Raw genomic sequence first — 23,040 nt, 5'->3', positions numbered from 1 at the left:
GAAATGGACAGGAATACTTGAAAGCATGCAGAAAGCTAAAAAGGAAATCAACATTTCTGAGCCGCTGGGCAGGGATGTTTTTAGCAGGCGACCAAAGAGAGTCTGGCCAAGGCGCCTGGTTGGTATCAAGAGGCAGGGAGTTCCAAAGAGCCTTGGAGCCGGGAGGGACCCCGAGGGTCATCTAGTCCAACCCCCCGCAAGGCAGGAATCTTGAACCCACAACGCTGATATCAAGAGTCTCAGGCTCTCCCGGCTGAGCTTCTTGTACTGGCAAATGTGGGAAAGGGGAGTCAATTGGCCAGTGCCAGTTCCGCCATTCAAAGGGGTCAGGTGGTGGAGGAGAGATTTCTCAACTGCTTTTACTGTCAATATTTGCATGGTCTTAATAGATTCTGAATAGTCTCCCCCAGGAAAATATTTCTATTTTTCATTATAATAATTAGACTTGAGGGAGGCTGGGTTATTTGTTTTGGTTCTCATTTTTATCATGTACGTTGTGTTTTCATCGTGCATTTTTATGCCACAAACTGCCCGGAGATCCAGAAAAGGAGGATGCTGTGTACATTTATAGAATCCTAGAATTGTAGAATCAGAAGGGACCCCAGGAATCTCAGCTAAAGTATCCCCTAAAATATTGACCAAATGGTAAAATAGGACCATATTGATAACAAAAATAACAGTACAGAAGGGGTGGGTGGGAACAACCTTACCCCATCGGAAGAAGGACCGCAAGACCCCCAGGAGCACAATGGCGACCAGGAACAAGCCGATGGCGTCCTCCAGGGAGGGGCCCAGGGACCCTGGGTGGGGGGAGAAGGGGCAGAGGCAGAAGGGGGGCGTCAGAGAGGGAGAAGGGGGGCGATGTCAGACCCCCACCCTGCCTTGGCCACCCAGTGCAGGTCCCAAAGCTGCACCTTCGCCCCACCCCCCATATCCTCCACCCCATGCCCGACTTGATCAGTGCCAATTCACAGAATCCTAGTTGGGAGGGCACCCCAGCGGTCATCCAGCCCAACCCCCTTCAAGGGAGGAATCCCAGCTAAATCACCCAGGACAGGCGACCTCCCAACCTCCGCCAGTCAGGAATCGCACCCGCAGCCAATCTTCTGGGCCTTGCTACCCAGCCCCCAGGGGACCCCGGCACAGACCCCCAAGTGCAGACCCCCACCTGCGACATGGAGCACGACCGCCTTCTTGACCCCCGCCTCGCCCAGCCCTGCATGGCCTACATGGCAGACGTAGGAGACCCCGTGGTCCTCGGTCGGGACGGGCAGCAGGCGGGCAAAGCTGGTGAAGCTGAAGGTGCCGTCAGGAGCCTGGCGGTGCCCCGAGTCCCCGATGTCCAGGAAGGCGTCCTGGGGGGCGCCGGACCCCCTCCGCTTCCAGCTGACCGAGGCACCCAGAGGGAAGAAGCCGGAGACCTCGCAGGCCAGCTGGGGCCGGGCACTGGGGGGCACGGAGAGCGTCGTGGGGCGCAGCGTCACCTGGGGGGGCTCTGCAGGGCGAGAGGGAGTGAGCAGAGCGCCCCCTGCTGACAACCAGGAGCACTGCAGGCTCCCAGCTGCCGGGAGGGGAGAGGGGGGCTCTTGGATTCGAATCCTGAGGAAGACAGGGTCCCCGTTGGCTTGACCAAGTGGCCAGGCGCTTCTTCAGGAGCCTCCCAACCCAGGGGCAGTCTCTCTGGATCGCTTGGTTCTTAGAAGCGTAGAATCAGACAGGTGGAAGGGATCCCCAAGGGTCATCTAGCCCAACCCCTGCCAGGCAGGGATCTCAGGGCAATTGGGCCACTGCGAGGTTGAAGCACTCTCCCTATGTTCTTTTGGCGCCTCCAGGCCCAGGAGCAGTCTATCTGGATCCCTAGGGCCTGGCTGGCATTTGGCCACTGTGAGAATGCAAGATGCTGGCTCCATGGGGGTCCCTTTGGGCAGTGGACCCCCTTTCCCCTTCCTTCCCTCCGCCCTCCCTGCAAGGGAGACCCCCCGGTCGCTCACTCACCCACCACCTTGAACTCGAGCGCCTGCTGGGCGTGCAGGTGGGGCAGGTAGACGGTGCAGATGTAGGTGCCCTCGTGGCGGACGGCCACGCTCCACAGGCGCAGGGAGGCACCGCCGCCCTCGGCGTCCAGCAGCAGCTCAGCCCCCTCCTCGGCCACCGACACCCCCCGCGTGGCTCCGTCGAAGGCCAGCACCACCTTCCCGGCCCCCCGGAACTGATGGCGCCACTCCACCGAGAAGGCCGAGGCCGGCGCTGAGAAGCCGCAGTGCAGGACTGCCGGGCGCCCGAGGCGGGACTCCAGGCGCGGCGTCCGCGTGAAGACCGACAGCACCGCTGCGCAAGGAGGGAGGAGGGCGAGGTGAGCGGGAGAGATCCCCAGCGGTCATCTAGACCCACCCCCGTGCAAGGGAGGAATCCCAGAAGGGAAAAACAACAAACCCAGGGCTGTGTTTAGCAGATGCGGCGCCAGGCTGCAAATGTCCGCCCGATAGTGTTGGGGTGGCCGTAGCTGCGCACTGCCAGCCATTGTGGGGGGCGCAACTCTCCCTCATGCCAATGCAGGAGAGCGATCCCCCGAGAGGCCAGCGCCCTATGGGAAAGACCGCTCTGAACAAGCCCACCATCTATTTGATTTATTCATTTAATTTCGTGGTTCTCAAATTTGGGGGGACCCCCATAAACGCTCTCCCTTTCAGCCAGTGCCCTAAAAGAGGCATGGTTTGGAACAACTGTTTGAACGACCCAGTAAGATGAAAGCAAGATTTGAAAGAGCAACAATTACTTGCCAAATGACTCAAAATCCACTTCAAACTACTCCAAGTAGTTCAACCCAGCAGATGCCTTTGATCCAGGGATTTCTGCTTTCCGCTTGCCCCACGGTGCCCCCTATCTCCCGCCCCCCAGGAGGGTGGATGACATTGGACATTCCTCATTTAAATCATGGCCTTTCTGCCCCGCCTTCTCCTCCCAGGGGCTGAAGGCGGCCTCCCTCCCCTTCCCCTCCCCTTCCCCCGCGCTGACCCTGCCAGGCCGGCCTGCCTGAGAAGCACCGACTGGCCCTCGGTCCCTCTCTCCCAGGCTGCTGGCGCAGGGCTCTGACCGCTAGGCCGCTCGGCTGCTCCCCTTCCGCTCGCCAGGTGGGACCTGCGGTGGTGGTGACGCTGCTGACCCCATCCTGCTGCTTCCAAGGCGGGGCCTCCTCCGTGTGCAGGACGCTGCTGACCCCGAACTCGGCCTCGGGGGCCTGCATGCTGGCGATGAGCCACTTGCCCCTCTCCAGGGCGCGGGGGCAGCCCCCTCCGCCCACCAGCCCCTCCGCCCAGGCGACAAAGTGGGACTCTTGCGGCGCGTAAGCGTTGATCTCGCAGGAGGATTCCGCCTCGCTGGCATCCGGACTCAGCCAGGGCGGGGGGGGTGGCCGAGGCCTGACCGCCCCACAGGGCCCCTGAGGGGTCTGCCGGGGGGACAAAGCGGGGGGAGGTGAACCAGTGTCTGGGGGGGGAATGATGAGCCTTGTCTCTCCACTGCCGGACCCCCCCAACCTACATCGCAGGGGGTTGGAGTGGATGACCTTTGGGGTTCCCAACTCCACCGTTCTGTGTCAGCCAGTTCAGTTCAACTCGCAGAATCACAGAATTGGAAGGGACCCCCGAGGGTCATCTAGTCCAACCCCCTGCGATGCAGGAATCTCAGCGAAAACAAGATGCCCTCTAAGGAGGATTTGTTTTGTCTATTTAATGGGATTTAAACGCCAGTTAATAAACCAAAGCAACCAAGCAGTTTGCTTGGTTCAGATACCTCTGAATCGTGTAAATGCTGAGGTTGGAAAACAATTTGAAGTACATTCAGAATAAGCATAACTAGATGAAATTAATCCACAACAATAGGACTCCTGAGTTCCTGAGATGATTTCTTTTGTCCTTTCACTGTATTTATTTTTCCCAATTGGAACTATGAAATGGTGATTTTCTTGAGTCAAAATGAGAGTAACCCTGAACGTTTCTTAGAAAAAAAGCACTGAACCTATATACCAGAGAAGAATGTACGGAACTGTAGTTGTTTGCATATATAGTGATATACAGTGGTACCCCACAAGACGAATGCCTCGCAAGACGGAAAACCCGCAAGACGAAAGGGTTTTCTGTTTTGGAGGCGCTTCGTAAGACGAATTTCCCTATGGGCTTGCTTCGCAAGACGAAAGCCCATAGGGAAATCTCCGGGGACCTCTTTTAAATGCTGGTGGTGGGGAGCAAAGCCTTTCCCCCCCTCCGGCCTTCAGAAGAGGTCCAGGAAGGCCGGCAGGGACTTCCGGTCGGCGCCAGCGTTAATGGCGGTCCTCTTTCCGAGCTCCGGAGGAGGAATGCTCTGCGAGTTCGGGTCTGACCCGCTACGGCAAGCGGGGGACCCCTAAAATCACAGGCGCTGAAGCCTGTGAACAAGGAGACTCGGTGGGCACCAGAAGCGCCCCCCTTACTGCAGAAAGAGCCTTTTTAAAGGCTCCGGAACGGCATCAGGAGAGCGCGGTGCTGAGAGTCGCTACCCAGCCCGCAGAGTGAAGCCGCGTCGCCATGAACGGAGAGCGCCGATTTCTTCCTGTAAATTTGGGACTGAAAAGCCTGTGAGTAAGACTGAACGTTATTTTGAAAAATTTTAAAATTGGAAATCTGGCTGAAAATGGGGAAGGTGAAAATTAAGGAAGTCTGCCTTCCCCCGACTGCATGACAGCTAAAGCAACGGAAATTTAAAGCTGCATCCGTATGAAACATCCTTTGACTACTTAAACCTGACATTGGATCTAGATCTCCCCTCTAGCAAGCAGGGCAGAGGGGAGGAAAAAAGGACATTAAGAACTGCATGATTTATTTAAAAGAAAAAAATCTTCTGCTGCCTTAACACCCTGAAACGGACTGCCAAATAAGACATTAGGGCACTGAACTGTCTTTAAACTTCTGGGAAAGTTACATGGTTGAAGTTTCGTTTGATACAAAGTTTTAAGACTTTATTGCTACAGTATATTGGAGTGTGTTGAAAGAGTATCTACTGGAAAAAGTGTCGCAGCATATATTTTCAAGCCTCCTGATATACTTGTTTTTAACTTCTTTGTTTCCTCACTTGGACATTTTGTTTTGCTCCCCCTAGAGGGCTTAAAGTAACGGTTGTAACAGTTTAAGACAGTGGAATTTTCCATCAGCGGACTGTTTTTGTGGGAACGTCCTTGGGACATGAGTGGTCCAGCAGAAGAGATAACCACCAGAGCCAAAGCTAAGCAGCAACAACAGCAACAACAGCAACAAAAGAAAAGAGGCTCAATTACAGGTTTAACTCCTACAGGAACAGCAGGACAAGAAAAAGTGACAGCTGCTTCCATGGAGTCAGTGACACAGGCGTTACTCAAGATAAATCAATCTTTGGAGACTTTGACAAAGCAGAGTACAGAAAATACACAGAAATTAACAGAACTAACAGCAAGATTGGACTTGAACACAAAAAGTGTGACAAGCAATACAGAATCTATAAACAGGTTGATTGAAGAAAATTCTGCAACACGTAAAATCGCAGAGGAAGCCAGAAGTGTTGCCGGAGAGACACAGGAGAAGCTAGAACCGATTGCTAAAAAGGTTTATGAACATGATGCAACTTTGTCTTTGATGGAATTACAGAGAAAGGAAAGAAATTTGAAATTAAGATTAATTCCCGAGAGCGAAGGGGACAGCCTGGTGGAGTTCCTAACACAAAAGTTTGCTGACTTTTGGGAAGATTTGGAGGAGGAAGAATTTAAGATAACAACAGCATTTAGACTGGGCAGGAGACTGAACAAAAAGACTCCGAGGGATTGTCTGATTACCCTTAGATCCAAGGAAGAAAGAGACAAAATATTAAAACTACATTATCAAAAGGCCTTGGAAATTGAAAATTCACCTATACAAATTTTTAAAGACATCCCTAAATATATCTTGGAGGTGAGAACCTTCTACAAGGATCTGGTCTACCTGCTGAAGAAGAACAACATCCTCTTTAGGTGGGAGTTCCCACAAGGATTGTCCTTTAACTACAAGGGAAAGAAGGTGAAAATAAAGACAATTCAAGATAAAGAGAAGTTTTTGGAGAGAAACCAAGAGGATCTACAGAAGGGAACGGTGGATCCAATTGCAGAACAAAGGAGAGCACTAGACATTCTGAACCTACCGTTTGGACTCAACCCACCACCATCAGAGGAAGAGCAACAACTTGGAGCGGTTGGAGGAGTAACAGAAAAATAACAAGATGGCCCTGCAATTCCTTAGTTGGAATTGCAATGGGCTGAACATGCCTTTGAAGAGACGCCAAGTGTTTCATATCTTGAAAAGAGAACAATTGAACTTCATTTGCTTACAAGAAACCCATGTAACCAGGGTACACAGGAAACTATTTATAAATAAAAGACTAGGACAAGAATTTATTTCATCAGACAAAGTCAAGAAAAGAGGAGTTGTGATTTACGTAAAAGAGAAATGGGCTCCAAAAATGATGTTTAAAGATGAACAAGGAAGATACCTGGCAGTTGAAATACAAGCACAAGGAGAAAAATTTTTAATAGTTGGAGTTTATGCACCAAATGAAGGCAAGGCGGAATTCTTTAAGAAGCTCCATGAAACTCTGATGGATTATTTGGATTACAATGTAATAATTATGGGAGATATGAACGGTGTGGTTTCTACAAACATGGACAAGCCACAAAGACTGACAATCTCCAAGGAAGGGAGACTTCCGAAGACCTTCTTTGAAATGACTGAAAATGTGGACCTAATAGACATATGGAGAACAAGGAACCCTCTTGAGAGAGAGGGAACTTTTTTCTCTCAAGCAATGATGACCTGGACCAGAATTGATCAAATTTGGATTACTAGTGGGATGGCTCCAAAGATTAAGAAGATAGAAATCTGCCCAAAAACTTGCTCCGACCATAACGCCGTGAAGATGGAAATGAAACTTACAACAACTGGTCAATTTAGATGGAGGATGAATGACACCCTGTTTCGAAATAAGGAGATCCACATGAAGGCCCAAAAAACTTTAAAGGACTATTTTGAAATAAATCTAAAGGCCGATGTGGAAAAAAGAGTGATCTGGGACGCAAGTAAAGCTGTGATGCGAGGATTTTTGATTCAACAAAATTCAATAAAAAAGAGAAAGCAGAATGAGAAGAAGGAAAAGATTTTGGAAAAGATAAAAGAAGGAGAGAAAAAATTAAGATCAAAACCAAAGTCCCAGGAGATTTTGAGAGAGATTAAGTTATATCAAACACAATATATGGAATTGATGAATCAAGAGATTGAATGGAAGATAAAGCAAATGAAACAAAAGACATTTGAATCGGCAGATAAATGTGGTAAACTTCTGGCTTGGCAATTGAAGCAAAGGCAGAAACTAAATACAGTTACAAGCCTAGAAGTGGATGGAAAGAATATATCTAAACCTAACGAGATTAGAAACTGTTTTTTGAGCTGTTTTAAAAAACTATACTCTCAAGGGCCACAAATTGAAGAGGACATAGATGAATTCCTTAGTAAATATGGATTACAAAAAATCTCTCATCAAAGCAAGGTGGATTTAAACCAGAGAATAACAGAACAAGAGATAGAGGGAGCCATTCAGGACATGCAACTGGGCAAATCTCCAGGACCAGACGGACTGACTTCCAGATATTACAAAGCTTTGAAGGAGTGGTTGGTTCAACCGTTAAAGGAAGTCTGCAACGAGATTTTAGACGGGGGGAAAGGCACCAGAGTCGTGGAAAGAAGCTTATATTACACTCATACCAAAGACAGAGACTGAAAAGACTCAACTTAAGAACTACCGCCCAATATCATTACTTAATGTGGATTACAAAATTTTTGCAGACATTTTGGCAAAAAGATTTAAAAGAGTGTTGATGGAGAAGATTCATAAGGACCAAGCAGGCTTTCTCCCTAAAAGGCATCTATCAGACAATGTAAGGAATATAATAGACATTTTGGAATTGTTAGAGGTGAATATAAACACCAAAGCAGTGCTGATTTTTGTGGACGCGGAGAAAGCCTTTGACAACATTTCTTGGAGTTTTATGAAAAAGAATCTTCATGGGATGGGGGTAGGCCAAGGGTTTGAGAATGGTATGGGTGCGATATACTCTGAACAAAAAGCTAAGCTGATTGTAAACAATGTAATAACTGAGGAACTAAAGATAGAAAAAGGAACACGACAGGGGTGCCCAATTTCCCCATTGCTCTTTATTACGGTTCTGGAGGTGTTGCTGAATATGATTAGAAATGACCAGCAGGTTAAAGGTGTACAGGTCGGAGCTAAACATTACAAGTTAAAGGCATTTGCAGATGACTTAGTACTGACTTTACAAGAGCCAAACACTAGTACCAAAAGGGTCTTGGAGATAATTCAACAATTCGGCCAGGTAGCCGGCTTCAAATTGAACAAACAAAAAACTAAAGTTTTAGGGAAAAACTTAACAGATATGGGAAAGGAGAAATTCCAAGAGGAGACAGGGTTGACGGTGGTTAAGAAGGTGAAATACCTAGGGGTTTATTTGACGTCTAAAAATGTGATTTTGTATAAGGATAATTATGAAAAATGTTGGTCAGAAATCAAAAAAGATCTAGAAATATGGTCAAATTTGAAATTGTCAATGTTAGGCCGAATTGCAGTGATTAAAATGAATGTATTGCCTAGGATGTTATTCTTGTTTCAGACCTTGCAGATTCTTGACAAGATGGAATGTTTCAAGAGGTGGCAGAAAGATATTTCGAAATTTGTTTGGCAGGGCAAAAAGCCCAGAATTAAATTTAAAATACTGACAGATGCTAAGGAAAGAGGGGGTTTTGCCCTGCCGGACTTAAAATTGTACTATGAGGCAGCAGCGTTTTGCTGGCTGAAAGAGTGGATGCTCCTCGAGAACATAGACATTTTGGATCTGGAAGGCTTCAATAACGCATTTGGTTGGCATGCATATCTATGGTATGATAAAATTAAGCTGCATAGTGCCTTTAAAAATCATATTGTCAGAAAAGCATTGTTTAATGTTTGGATAAGATATAAAGATCTGTTGGAAAACAAAACCCCTAGATGGGTGTCTCCTGTGGAGGCCAAGGCAGTGAAGAAACTCAATATGGAGGTCGGATGGCCGAAGTATTGGGAAATTTTGGAACAGGAGGGAGATAAATTGAAATTACAAAGTCACGAGAAAATGAAACATAAGGTACAAAACTGGTTTCAATATCACCAAATAATGGAGTTTTTCAAACAGGATAGGAAAATTGGCTTTCAGGTGGAAAAATCAAAACTAGAGACTGAACTGCTAGAACCCAATACTAAGAATTTATCAAGAATGTATAACTTGCTGCTGAAATGGAATACACAGGATGAAACAGTTAAATCGGCTATGATTAAGTGGGCACAGGACGTTGGTCATAACATTATGTCTGCTGACTGGGAATGGTTATGGAACACTGGTATTAAATTTACGGCATGTAATGCCTTAAAGGAAAACATTATGAAAATGGTCTATAGGTGGTACATGACCCCAGCCAAGCTGGCAAAAATTTATCATATGCCCGATAACAAGTGTTGGAAATGTAAAGAGACTGAAGGTACCTTCTATCACCTTTGGTGGACATGCCCGAAGATTAAGGCTTTCTGGGAAATGATTTATAATGAAATGAAAAAGGTACTTAAATGTACATTTCCTAAAAAACCAGAGGCCTTTCTCTTCGGCATTGTCGGCCAATTGGTGTCAAAGAGGGATAGAACTTTTTTGATGTATGCTACAACAGCAGCAAGAATACTCATCGCAAAGTATTGGAAGACACAAGATCTACCCACTCTGGAAGAATGGCAGATGAAAGTGATGGACTATATGACTATATCCCTTCCCTCCCCCCACACCCAGGGGGTCCCCTCAGCCCTCCTTGCCCAGGGAGGCTCCATTGGGACGCAAGCGAAGATGGCAGGAGCAGCGGGGCAGCAACGGGGCCGGATTCGGGACTCGGCCAGGAAAGCGAAAGCGAAAGCGGAGGGACTGTCCCGGGCCAAACCCTCCCCCCACCGCCCCGCTTGGCGACAGGCAGAAATCCCACCGGAGAAGTTTCCCCCGCCAGCCCCTTCCTCGCCCGCTGAGTTTCTGCCTTGCAGGGGGAGGAAATCTGACCACGGGGGCGAGGGACGCCTCCTCCTCCGCCCCCGGAGGGAACCCAGGCGTCCGGCCCCGAGCTCTCCTCCTCCCGCGCCCTGCGAGGGGGGGACCCAGGCGTCCGGCCCCGAGCTCTCCTCCTCCGCCCCCCCCCGGGAGGGAACCCAGGTGTCCGGCCCCGAGCTCTCCTCCTCCGCCCCCCCTCAGAGGGAACCCAGGCGTCCGGCCCCGAGCTCTCCTCCTCCGCCCCCCCTCGGAGGGAACCCAGGCGTCCGGCCCCGAGCTCTCCTCCTCCGCCCCCCCTCAGAGGGAACCCAGGTGTCCAGCCCCGAGCTCTCCTCCTCCGCCCCGCCCTCGGAGGGAACCCAGGCGTCCGGCCCCGAGCTCTCCTCCTCCGCCCCCCCCCCTCGGAGGGAACCCAGGTGTCCAGCCCCGAGCTCTCCTCCTCCGCCCCCCCCTCGGAAGGAACCCAGGTGTCCAGCCCCGAGCTCTCCTCCTCCGCCCCCCCCCTCGGAGGGAACCCAGGCGTCCGGCCCCGAGCTCTCCTCCTCCGCCCCCCCCTCGGAGGGAACCCAGGCGTCCGGCCCCGAGCTCTCCTCCTCCGCCCCCCCTCGGAGGGAACCCAGGCGTCCGGCCCCGAGCTCTCCTCCTCCCGCGCCCTGCGAGGGGGGGACCCAGGCGTCCGGCCCCGAGCTCTCCTCCTCCGCCCCCCCTCGGAGGGAACCCAGGTGTCCAGCCCCGAGCTCTCCTCCTCCGCCCCCCCCCCTCGGAGGGAACCCAGGTGTCCAGCCCCGAGCTCTCCTCCTCCGCCCCCCCCCTCGGAGGGAACCCAGGCGTCCGGCCCCGAGCTCTCCTCCTCCGCCCCCCCTCGGAGGGAACCCAGGCGTCCGGCCCCGAGCTCTCCTCCACCACCCCCCCTCGGAGGGAACCCAGGCATCCGGCCCCGAGCTCTCCTCCTCCCGCGCCCTGCGAGGGGGGGACCCAGGCGTCCGGCCCCGAGCTCTCCTCCTCCCGCGCCCTGCGAGGGGGGAACCCAGGCGTCCGGCCCCGAGCTCTCCTCCACCACCCCCCCTCGGAGGGAACCCAGGCGTCCGGCCCCGAGCTCTCCTCCTCTGCCCCCCCCTCGGAGGGAACCCAGGTGTCCGGCCCCGAGCTCTCCTCCTCCGCCCCCCCTCGGAGGGAACCCAGGCGTCCGGCCCCGAGCTCTCCTCCTCCGCCCCCCCTCGGAGGGAACCCAGGCGTCCGGCCCCGAGCTCTCCTCCGCCCCCCCTCAGAGGGAACCCAGGCGTCCGGCCCCGAGCTCTCCTCCGCCCCCCCCCTCGGAGGGAACCCAGGCGTCCGGCCCCGAGCTCTCCTCCTCCACCCCCCCCTCGGAGGGAACCCAGGCGTCCGGCCCTGAGCTCTCCTCCTCCGGCCCCCCCCCCGAGGGAACCCAGGCGTCCGGCCCCGAGCTCTCCTCCTCCGCCCCCCCCTCGGAGGGAACCCAGGCGTCCGGCCCCGAGCTCTCCTCCTCCGCCCCCCCCCTCGGAGGGAACCCAGGCATCCGGCCCCGAGCTCTCCCCCTCCGCCCCCCCCACTCGGAGGGAACCCAGGCGTCCGGCCCCGAGCTCTCCTCCCATAGGCGCCGACTCCATGGGGCCTGAGGGGGCTCAAGCCCCCTCAAAAATTTTTTGCGGGGGGCCCAGCCCCCCCAATAATCTCAGGCGCTCTTCCAGCAGAGCACCGCCGCCGTCCCCCGCCTCCTCCCCACCTGCTCCCTCGCCAGCCAGCCAGCCAGCCGCGCGCCCTAGTCGGACAGCCCCGGCCGTCCCCCGCGAGATTAGGTAATCCCCGGGGGCGGGGGCTCCTGCCTCGCTGCTTCGCAGCACCACCGCCACTGCCAAGGCACTGCCGGGGGGAATTTCAGCCCCCGCGAGAACAGGGGAATCCCGACCGGCCACACCTCCCAGCCAGTCAAGAGCCGGAGCGGAGGGGGCTCGCCCTCTCTTCTCCGGCTAGCCCCACGTTTCCCGCATATCAGCTGTTCCGGAGCTGATTAATAGGCGCAGCACGCTCTCCCCTATTCGCTCACGAGGAGGCGGCGCCACTTTATTTGCATATTCATGAGCTTATTTATTATTCATGAGCTTTCCCGGGGCCCCCCAATATTTTTTATAAGTCTGCGTCCCTGGGGGACCCAGGCGTCCGGCCACGACCTACCCAGCAGCAGCAGCAGCGGGAGCCCCTTGGCGCGGAGCGGAGCGGCTTGGGCAGCCATGAGGCTCGGCAGGGAGAGAGCAAGGAGAGGCGGCGATGGCGGAGACTCCGTCCCGCTTCCCCTTTCGATTTCGGAGCCCCGAGAGGAAGGAGGGCGGGGCAGGAGGGAGGGGGAAGCTCAACATCCAAAAAACGAAGATCATGGCCACTGGTCCCATCACCTCCTGGTAAATAGAAGGGGAAGAAATGGAGGCAGTGAGAGATTTGACTTTCTTGGGCTCCAGGATCACTGCAGATGGTGACAGCAGTCATGAAATTAAAAGACGCCTGCTCCTTGGGAGAAAAGCAATGACAAATCTAGACAGCCTCTTAAAAAGCAGAGACATCACCTTGCCAACAAAGGTCCGTATAGTTAAAGCCATGGTTTTCCCAGTAGTGATGTATGGAAGTGAGAGCTGGACCATTAAGAAGGCTGATTGCCGAAGAATGGATGCTTTTGAATTATGGTGCTGGAGAAGACTCTTGAGAGTCCCATGGACTGCAAGAAGACCAAACCTATCCATTCTGAAGGAAATCAGCCCTGAGTGCTCACTGGAAGGACAGATCCTGAAGCTGAGGCACCAAGACTTTGGCCACCTCAGGAGAAGAGAAGACTCCCTGGAAAAGACCCTGATGTTGGGAAAGATGGAGGGCACAAGGAGAAGGGGACAACGGAGGACGAGATGGTGGGACAGTGTTCTCGAAGCTACCAGCATGAGTCTGACCAAACTGCGGGAGGCAGTGGAAGACAGGAGTGCCTGGCGTGCTCTGGTCCAGGGGGTCACGAAGAGGCGGACACGACTAAACAACAACAACTATTTATACCCCGCCCGCACATCTGGGGTCAGGGCACGAGGCTGCTGTCTTGATGGCCTCTGAGCCGAGAATCACAGAGAATTCTGCACATGCTCTGGACCATCCGCATTCTGGGAGGGAGGGAGAGCGACCTGCTGGCTGCGCTCAGCTTGCAAAGGGTTAAATCGAACAGAGCTGGAGTCCTAGAGAGGACAGGAAGCAGAGACAGCAGGCAGCAGGTCCTCCAGAGCAAAATCCCCTTCCTCCGTGCCCAGCCGCTTTGGGCATCTCTTGTCTCCTTCTCGCGTGCTGCCTCTGTTTCCCTCCTGGGAAGAGTCCGGTGAGTCTCCTCTCTCTTCCCCCTTGGGGTGCCTGGGGGAGAAGAAGAAGAAGAAGAAGAAGAAGAAGAAGAGGAGTTTGGATTTTGATATTCCTCCTTTCACTCCCTTTAAGGAGTCTCAAAGCGGCTCACATTCTCCTTTCCCTTCCTCCCCCACAACAAACACTCTGTGGGGTGAGTGGGGCTGAGAGACTTCAGAGAAGTGTGACTGGCCCAAGGTCACCCAGCAGCTGCATGTGGAGGAGCGGAGACGCGAACCCCGTTCCCCAGATTAAGTGACTACCGCTCTTAAGCACTACCCAGAAGGGGGTCCCAGGGCTGCAGGGGGGTGTTCTGCTTCTGAATGGCAGGGGCAGACCCCCAAGTCTGGGAGCAGAGGGTCCTGCTGCCCCCCATTTCTCTCTGCCAAGTCTGGGGGGGATGGCCAGAATCCCCCTTGAAATGGAGGAGCCCCTGCCAGGCCATCCTTTCCCCCTGCCAGAGCCCCAAGGGAAGCCTTTCTGGGCAGGGGCCATGAATCAGCCATTGAAGAATGTTCTGAATAACATACTGAATAAAGGAACATTACCAATTACCAGTCTTTTAGAAAGAAGCATATATTACAATAATTCCAAAACAAGGTGCTGATCCATTTATGGTGAAAAATTATAAGCTAATTTCGTTATTAAATAATGATTATAAACTTTTTGCTAACATTTTAGCAAATAGGTTAAAAGAATTGGTGAAAGAATTAATTCATGAAGGTCAAGCAGGCTTCCTTCCTGGTTGACATATGAAAGACAATGTAAGAGATATGGTAGGCCTAATAGAATATTTGGAGACCTGGAATGACAAGCAAGCAGCTTTAATATTTATAGATGCATAAAAGGCCTTTGACAATATTTCATGGAACTTTATGAAAAATAATTTAGAGATGATGGACTTTGATCAACCTTTCCATATGGGACTGGGAGCTATTTATAACAACAACAATTTATTTATATCCCGCCCTCCCCAGCCAAAGCCAGGCTCAGAGTGGCTAACACCAGTAAAAATAGCACAATTTACATAAAATCACAGTCAATTAATTAAAAAACATTCTAAAATCAGTTCAGAATCAAATTAATGGCAACCATTGGGCTAGAGTTCTATGAAGATTACAGAAGGAGAGAGGGGGTCAGACTGTGCCTTGGCCAAAGGCCTGGCGGAACAGCTCCGTCTTGTAGGCCCTGCGGAAAAATGTCAAGTCCCGCAGGGCCCCAGTCTCTTGTGACAGAGCGTCCCACCTGATCGGGTCCACGGCCAAAAAAGCCCTGTCTCTGGCTGAGGCCAGCCTCACATCCCTATGGCCCGGGATCTCCAATATGTTTTTATTTGAAGACCGTAAGGTCCTCAGTGGGACATACCAGGAGAGACAGTCTCATAGGTATGAGGGTACTAGGCCGTATAGGGCTTTAAAGGTTAAAAGCAGCACCTTTAATCTGACCCTGTACTCCACTGAGAGCTAGTGCAGCTGGAATAGCACTGGGTGAATGTGATCCCAAGGCGAGGACCCCGTAAGGAGTCTCACCATGGCATTCTGCACCCGCTGGAGTTTCTGGGTCAGTCTCAAGGGCAGCCCCACGTAGAGTGAGTTACAATAATCAAGTCTGGAGGTTACCTTTGCGTGGATCACAGTGGCTAGGTCAGGGCGAGAGAGGTAAGGAGTGAACTGCTTAGCTTGGCGGAGATGAACAGAAAGCCAAACTGATTGTTAACAACACTTTAACAGAAACTTGTGATATTACAAAAGGTACCAGACAGGGTTGTCCTTTATCACCATTGGTAATTATAACTGTTTTGGAAGTTCTGGCGAAAGTCTTAAGATTAGATCAAGATATTCAAGGCATAAGAGTAGGACATAAAGATGGGCGGGGTATAAATTATTATTATTATTATTATTATTATTATTATTATTATTATTATTATTATTATTATTATATTATTATTATTATTATTATTATTATTATTATTACAAATTAAAAGCCTTTGCAGGCGACTTAGTAATAACGGTGGAAGATCCCCTTTCCAATGTACCTAAAGTGCTGGATAGGTTATGTGAATTTGGCCAAATAGCCGGTTTCAGACTGGAGGGTGTGAAACACCTAGCAGTCAAGTACAACATTCCTAGAGTAGACATAAATAGGAATGCTTGGACCAGCCAGTAGTAAACTTCCTGTTTCCTCCTGGGCTGGGACAAACTTCCTCCGCATGTGACTAGAGGTGGGCAGGACCTTACCTGCCCAGGTACAAAGGGGCAAGGCAGGTAAGGGATTTCTGGGAAAGGATATATAATGAATTAAATAAAATGTTTAAATATACATTTGTGGAAAAACCATGACTTTTTAGGTATAATAGGTGAACAGATTCCCAGAAAATTTTTTAAAAAAACAAAACATTTTATGTATGCAACAACAGCAGCAAGAATCTTACTAGCCCAAAAATGGAAGCAAGGAGATGTGCCAACAAAAGAAGAATAGCAGATGAAACTTACGGACTTTCCAGAGATGGCAAAGCTGACGGGGAAGAACCGAAATCAGGAAGATCAAGTATTTGAGAAGGATTGGAGTAAATTTGTGTATTATTTAAAAGATCACTGCAAATAGTTTAAAACATTAGCATGTTTGTGTGAAGACTTGTAATGTGAAATTAATTTTGATAAATTATTTTTAGTATACTTTAACAGTGGGAAAACTAAAAGATGCAGAGAATTTATGTTTATTTGAAGAAACATGGGGGGAGGGAAGTCAAAAGGTTCTGATGAACCTGAGGTGTATTGTTTTGAAATGGTTTTGACATTGTATTCTGTCAGAGTTGCTCCCCGATCCTAGCTCACAGAGGATCACGCTAGCCAGCGATCATTGAGTAAAAGTCTTTATTGAGTTACAGTTTCCATTCTCAAGCTGCTGCGTGCAACTCTACGTCTAATGGCTAGATTGGCGAAGTCCCGTCTGAGTCTCCGCCCCTTGCGCACCAACTTAATATCCTTTTTTTTTTTTTATAAAATTTTTATTGGTTTTACAGGATTTTTTAAAGAACAAACAAACACTTAGAAAGACAAACATACACGCATAATTTCATAACATATTTTCATAAACCTCTTTTCTTGGACTTCCCCATACCCCCCCTTTCTGCATCCCAATGCCCATAATTTCATAGCAACTCCCAATTCTTACTTTCCAGCCTCTGTCATCTTAGTCCTCTTTGTGTTATGACCTTATATCACTGTATCCCTTTGTTTCTGAAAACCATAACATTTTAACATTCATTAAGTTTATAGTAGTCCTTAAGATAACTTTTAAATTTCCTCCATTCTTCTTCCACCGTCTCTTTTCGTTGGTCATGGATTCTGCCAGTCATTTCCGCCAATGTCATATAGTCCATCACTTTCATCTGCCATTCTTCCAGAGTGGGTAGATCTTGTGTCTTCCAATACTTTGCGATGAGTATTCTTGCTGCTGTTGTAGCGTACATAAAAAAAATTCTATCCTTCTTTGACACCAATTGGCCGACCATGCCCAAGAGGAAGGCCTCTGGTTTTTTAGGGAAAGTACATTTAAGTACCTTTTTCATTTCATTATAGATCGTTTCCCAGAAGGCCTTAATCTTCGGGCATGTCCACCAAAGGTGGTAGAAGGTACCTTCAGTCTCTTTGCATTTCCAACATTTGTTATCGGGCAAATGATAGATTTTTGCCAGCTTGACTGGGGTCATGTACCACCTATAAACCATTTTCATAATTTTTTCCTTTAAGGCATTACATGCCGTAAATTTAATACCGGTGTTCCATAACCATTCCCAGTCAGCTGACATAATGTTATGTCCAACATCCTGTGCCCACTTAATCATAGCCGATTTAACTGTTTCATCCTGTGTACTCCATTTCAGCAACAAGTTATACATTCTAGATAAATTCTTAGTATTGGGTTCTAACAGTTCAGTTTCTAGTTTTGATTTTTCCACCTGGAAACCAATTTTCCTGTCCTGTTTGTAAAACTCCAATATTTGACGATATTGAAACCAATTTTGTACTTTATGTTTCAGTTTCTCATGACTTTGTAGTTTGAATTTATCTCCATCCTGTTCTAAAATTTCCCAATACTTCGGCCATCCGACCTCCATATTGAGTTTCTTCACTGCTTTAGCCTCCACTGGTGACACCCATCTAGGGGTTTTGTTTTCCAACAGATCTTTATATCTTATCCAAACATTGAATAATGCTTTTCTAACAATGTGATTTTTAAAGGCACTGTTAACTTTGTCATACCATAGATATGCATGCCAACCAAAAGCGTTGTTAAAACCTTTCAGATCCAAAATGTCCGTATTCTCGAGGAGCATCCATTCTTTCAGCCAGCAAAAAGCTGCTGCCTCATAGTACAATTTTAAGTCCGGCAGGGCAAAACCCCCTCTTTCTTTAGCATCTGTCAATATTTTAAATTTAATTCTGGGCTTTTTGCCCTGCCAGACAAATTTCGAAATGTCTTTCTGCCACCTCTTGAAACATTCCATCTTGTCAAGAATCTGCAAGGTCTGAAACAGAAATAGCATTCTAGGCAATACATTCATTTTAATCACTGCGATTCGGCCTAACATTGACAATTTCAAATTTGACCATATTTCTAGATCTTTTTTGATTTCTGACCAACATTTTTCATAATTGTCCTTATACAAATTCACATTTTTAGATGTCAAGTAAACCCCTAGGTATTTCACCTTCTTGACCACTGTCAACCCTGTCTCCTCTTGGAATTTCTCCTTTTCCATATCTGTTAAGTTTTCTCCTAAAACTTTGGTTTTTTGTTTATTCAACTTAAATCCAGCTACCTGGCCAAACTGTTGTATTATTTCTAAAACCTTTTTCGTACTAGTGTTTGGCTCTTGCAAAGTCAATACTAGGTCATCTGCAAACGCTCTTAACTTGTAATGTTTAGCTCCGACCTGCACTCCTTTAACCTGCTGGTCATTTCTTATCATATTCAGCAACACCTCCAGAACTGAAATAAAGAGTAATGGGGAAATTGGGCACCCCTGTCGTGTTCCTTTTTCTATCTTAAGTTCCTCAGTCACTACATTGTTTACAATCAATTTAGCTTTTTGTTCAAAATATATTGCAGCCATACCATTCTCAAAACCTTGACCCACCCCCATCCCATGAAGATTCTTTATCAAAAAACTCCAATAAATATTATCGAAGGCCTTCTCCGCATCCACAAAAATCAGTACTGCTTTAGTGTTTATATTCACCTCTAGCTTTTCCAAAATGTCTATTACATTCCTTACATTATCTGCTAGGTGTCTTTTAGGGAGAAAGCCTGCTTGGTCCTTATGAATCTTCTCCATCAACACTCTTTTAAATCTTTTTGCCAAAATGTCTGCAAAAATTTTGTAATCCACATTAAGTAATGATATTGGGCGGTAGTTCTTAAGTTGGGTCTTTTCAATCTCTGACTTTGGTATGAGTGAAATATATGCTTCTTTCCACGATTCTGGTGCCTTTTTTCCCTCAAGAATCTCGTTACAAACTTCTTTTAGTGGTTGAATCAACCATTCCTTCAACGATTTGTAGTATCTGGAAGTCAGTCCATCTGGTCCTAGAGATTTGCCCAATTGCATATTCTGAATGGCAGCCTCTATCTCTTGTTCTGAAATTCTCTGGTTCAGATCCATCTTGCCTTGATGAGAGATTTTTTGTAGTCCATATTTATCAAGGAATTTGTCTATATCTTCTTCATTTTGCGGGCCTTGAGTGTAAAGTTTTTTAAAGTAACTCAAAAAGCAATTTCTAATTTCATTGGGTTTAGATATATTTTTTCCATCCACCTCTAGGCTTGTGACTGTATTTAATTTCTGCCTTTTCTTCAGTTGCCATGCCAAAAGTTTACCACATTTATTTGCTGATTCAAAGGTCTTTTGCTTCATTTGCTTTATCTTCCATTCAATCTCTTGATTCATCAATTCTATATATTGTGTTTGATATAGCTTGATCTCTCTTAAAATCTCCTGGGACTTTGGTTTTGTTCTTAATTTTCTCTCTCCTTCCTTTATCTTTTCCAAAATCTTTTCTTTTTTCTCATTTTGTTTTTTCCTCTTTATTGAATTTTGTTGAATCAAGAAGCCTCTCATCACCGCTTTACTTGCGTCCCAGATCACTCTTTTCTCCACGTCGGCCCTCAGATTTATTTCAAAATAGTCTTTTAAAGTCTTTTGGGCCTTCGTAAGGATCTCCTTATCTCGAAAGAGGGTGTCATTCATTCTCCATCTAAATTGACCAGTTATTGTAAGTTTCATCTCCATCCTCACGGCATTATGGTCGGAGCAAGTTTTTGGGCAGATTTCCACTTTCTTAATCTTTGGAGCCATACCACTAGTAATCCAAATTTGGTCAATTCTGGTCCAGGTCATCATTGCTTGAGAGAAAAAGGTTCCCTCTCTCTCCAGAGGGTTCCTTGTTCTCCATATATCTATCAAGTCCATGTTTTCCGTCATTTCAAAAAAAGTCTTAGGAAGTCTCCCTTCCTTACTAACTGTTAGTCTTTGTGCCTTGTCCATGTTAGTGGAGACCACGCCATTCATGTCTCCCATGATTATCATATTGTAATCCAAATAGTCCGTCAGGGTTTCATGGAGTCTCTTAAAGAAGTCAGATTTACCTTCATTTGGTGCGTAGATTCCAACAACTAAAAATTTTTCTCCTTGTACTTGTATCTCCACTGCCAGGTATCTCCCTTGTTCATCTTTAAATATCATTTTTGGGGCCCATTTCTCTTTCACATATATTACGACTCCTCTTTTCTTAACTTTATCTGATGAAATAAATTCTTGTCCTAGCCTTTTATTTGTGAGTAGTCTCCTGTGGGCTCTAGTTATATGAGTTTCTTGTAGGCATATCAAGTCCAGTTGTTCTCTGTTCAATATATGAAATACTTGTCTTCTCTTCAAAGGCCCATTGAGCCCATTACAATTCCAACTAAGGAATTGCAGAGCCATCTTGTTATTTTTCTAAAACTCCTCCAACAGCTCCAAGTTGTTGCTCTTCTTCTGATGGTGGTGGTTTTTGTCCAATCGAGAGATTCAGAATGTCTAGTGCTCTCCTCTGTTCTGCAAGTACGTCCACAGTCCCCTTCTGCAGGTCCTCCTGATTTCTTGCCAAAAATTTGTCTTTGTCTTGAATTGTCTTTATTTTCACCTTCTTTCCCTTGTAGTCAAATGACAGTCCTTGTGGAAATTCCCACCTGAAGCGGATGGAGTTTTTCTTTAACAGAAGAGCCAAGTCCTTGTAAAATTTTCTTAGATCCAAAATATATTTTGGGATGTCTTTAAAAATCTGTATAGCTGAGTTTCCAATTTGCAAGGCCTTTTCAAAGTGTAGTCCTAGTATTTTGTCTCTTTCATCCTTGGATCTGAATGTAATCAGGCAATCTCTCGGGGTCTTTCTGTCTTGCTTAATATCCTAGCCCTGCTCCACCTTTTCCGCCTGACTGTTCTCCTCTGGGTCCCTCTGCCCCCCGGGGTCTCTTCCCTCCGGGATTCCTCTGACGCCGACCCCCCGGACCCTCCTGTCTCCTTGCGCCGGGCTTTAGGACCTGGCTCCCTCTCCGGGCTGCCTATTGCGTCACTTTCCTGTGCATTTGAACTTGGCGCGCGCGCCCAACCTTCCACTTTCTGCTGACCGTTTCCTCGCTCCCCGATGGAGGTGTGGCCACTCCTGACTCGTGCCCTCCCTCCTGTTGTGAGCTGCCAGCACTTGATCCCTGGCGCCCTTCCTCTTCCCTGCTCTCTGTTGGTGACGCTGGTCCCGATTTCCAACTGCTCCCCTCTGAGTCCCCTCTGGCCCTATCTTCCTGGGATGTCCCCCTAGGCTCCCCCCTTGCCCTGGCCACTGGTGCTCCTTTCTGTGAATCTTCTGATCTCGGGTCGTCGTCATCACTCATCTTTTCTTCTGCCTCCTCCCCCTCGCTCTCTGTTTCCTCCCTTGCCCTTGCCTTTGCTCCTGAACCCCTGACATATTCTTATTTGAAAAGCTAATAAAGAAGTATTATACAAAAAACCCCAAAAGCCTGCAGAGCACTGGCAAAACCCCCCAAAAATGTTCATACTCACATAAGAAACCATATCAGTGCCAAAGATTTCAGGCCTTCATCTGCCCAGATGCAACAAAACATGTCTCCCCCACATTGGTCTCTGCAACCACAGCAGGCGCTGTAACTCTTCAATGGTTTTTCCTCAATGACACACTCTCCCATTGTCTCTCAAGACAAGGGAGATGGATGCCTCACCAACAGGGAGGAACTGATCGATGAAGTAGAAGTACTGGGAAACTTGGGAGGAAGTGATCATGTTCTCCTGGGTTTCATGATACAGAGGCAAGGGGAAGCGGAGTGTAATTGTGTGGGAATGTTGAGGGTGGCAGGAGAGGATATATTGATTATCAATATCCTTCCTAACTTAGCAGAGTGCATTCCTCTTCTGATGCACCAGAAACCTGGTTGCAAACTCGTGTGAGTTTCTTAAGGCAATAAGCAATTCAATCTGGCTTGTCCAGATTGAAATATGTTCTACTATTCCTGCTAAGATCCCCTTTTAAATCCCTCCTAAAAGAATAAAGACACCACAGTCTTGTTCATAAGTAACAAAAAGTAAAAAAAAATATCCGTCTAGTAGCACCTTAGAGACCAACTAAGTTTGTTATTGGTATGAGCTGTTAACGACTGCAATTGGTCTTACAGGATAAAGCAAGGGATGAGATGGCTAAAAATAGCTTTATCATGTATAATGAGATAAGAATCCAATATCTCAATGTCAGAGGTTAACAGTCATCAACAGGTTTACCACACCTATCAGCCAATCACCCATTCCCACCACCCTTCTGAGTAATACCCCTCCCCACCTTCTCACTATATAGAAGGGTCTGGTGACTTCTGTTGCAGTGTAGCTGAAGAAGTGTGCATGCACACGAAAGCTCATACCAATAGCAAACTTGGCTGGTCTCTAAGGTGCTACTGGAAGGAATTTTTTTATCTTGTTTCAACTACGGCAGGCCGACACGGCTACCTACCTGTAACAAAAAGTAGTTTTACTTACGAGCAGGCAAAGCACAGTGTGATCCCTGAAGGCAAGCTTAAAGCTTAAAGTTACAAATGTACAAACAGGTTTACCCCATATGGAAGATGACCTGGGGACTGCTGTGGCAGCTAGCAGTCCAGTCCAGGTGATGCAGGGAGGTCAAAAAGGAGAGAAGTAGAAGGTAGCAGCATGACTTGGCCTTTTACCAGGTCTGGAAGGGTCACATGCGAGGAAGGCTGCTCCAGGCCAGGAGGAACAGGAAGTTTCAACTGGCTGGACCAAACATTCCCTTGCATGCCCACTCTAGCAAAACAAGGAATATTGTACATGGCTGCTCCCAGTGGATTATATTCCACAAATTGGACATTGACCCTGGACTTTAAAAAAACTGAAAGAGTTACTGGGGATGTTCCCATGGTCAGAAATACTCAGA

The 23,040-nt window shown here is 48.2% G+C and overlaps 1 pseudogene across 1 annotated transcript; it reads right to left on the bottom strand.

Annotated features, from left to right (window-relative positions):
• Positions 1-80: 80 nt before the first annotated feature.
• LOC308578105 (tapasin-like) lies at positions 81-21,881 on the bottom strand (annotated as a pseudogene). Its single transcript has 6 exons — positions 21,780-21,881; positions 3,139-3,536; positions 1,996-2,328; positions 1,169-1,495; positions 711-800; positions 81-115 (listed from the first exon to the last, which is right to left on the bottom strand). The product of its transcript is annotated as a tapasin-like (transcript).
• Positions 21,882-23,040: the final 1,159 nt, after the last annotated feature.

Source organism: Podarcis bocagei, assembly GCF_964188305.1.
Source record: "Podarcis bocagei genome assembly, chromosome: W".
NCBI lineage: Eukaryota > Metazoa > Chordata > Lepidosauria > Squamata > Lacertidae > Podarcis > Podarcis bocagei.
This window is presented reverse-complemented; position numbering and strand designations above follow the sequence as displayed.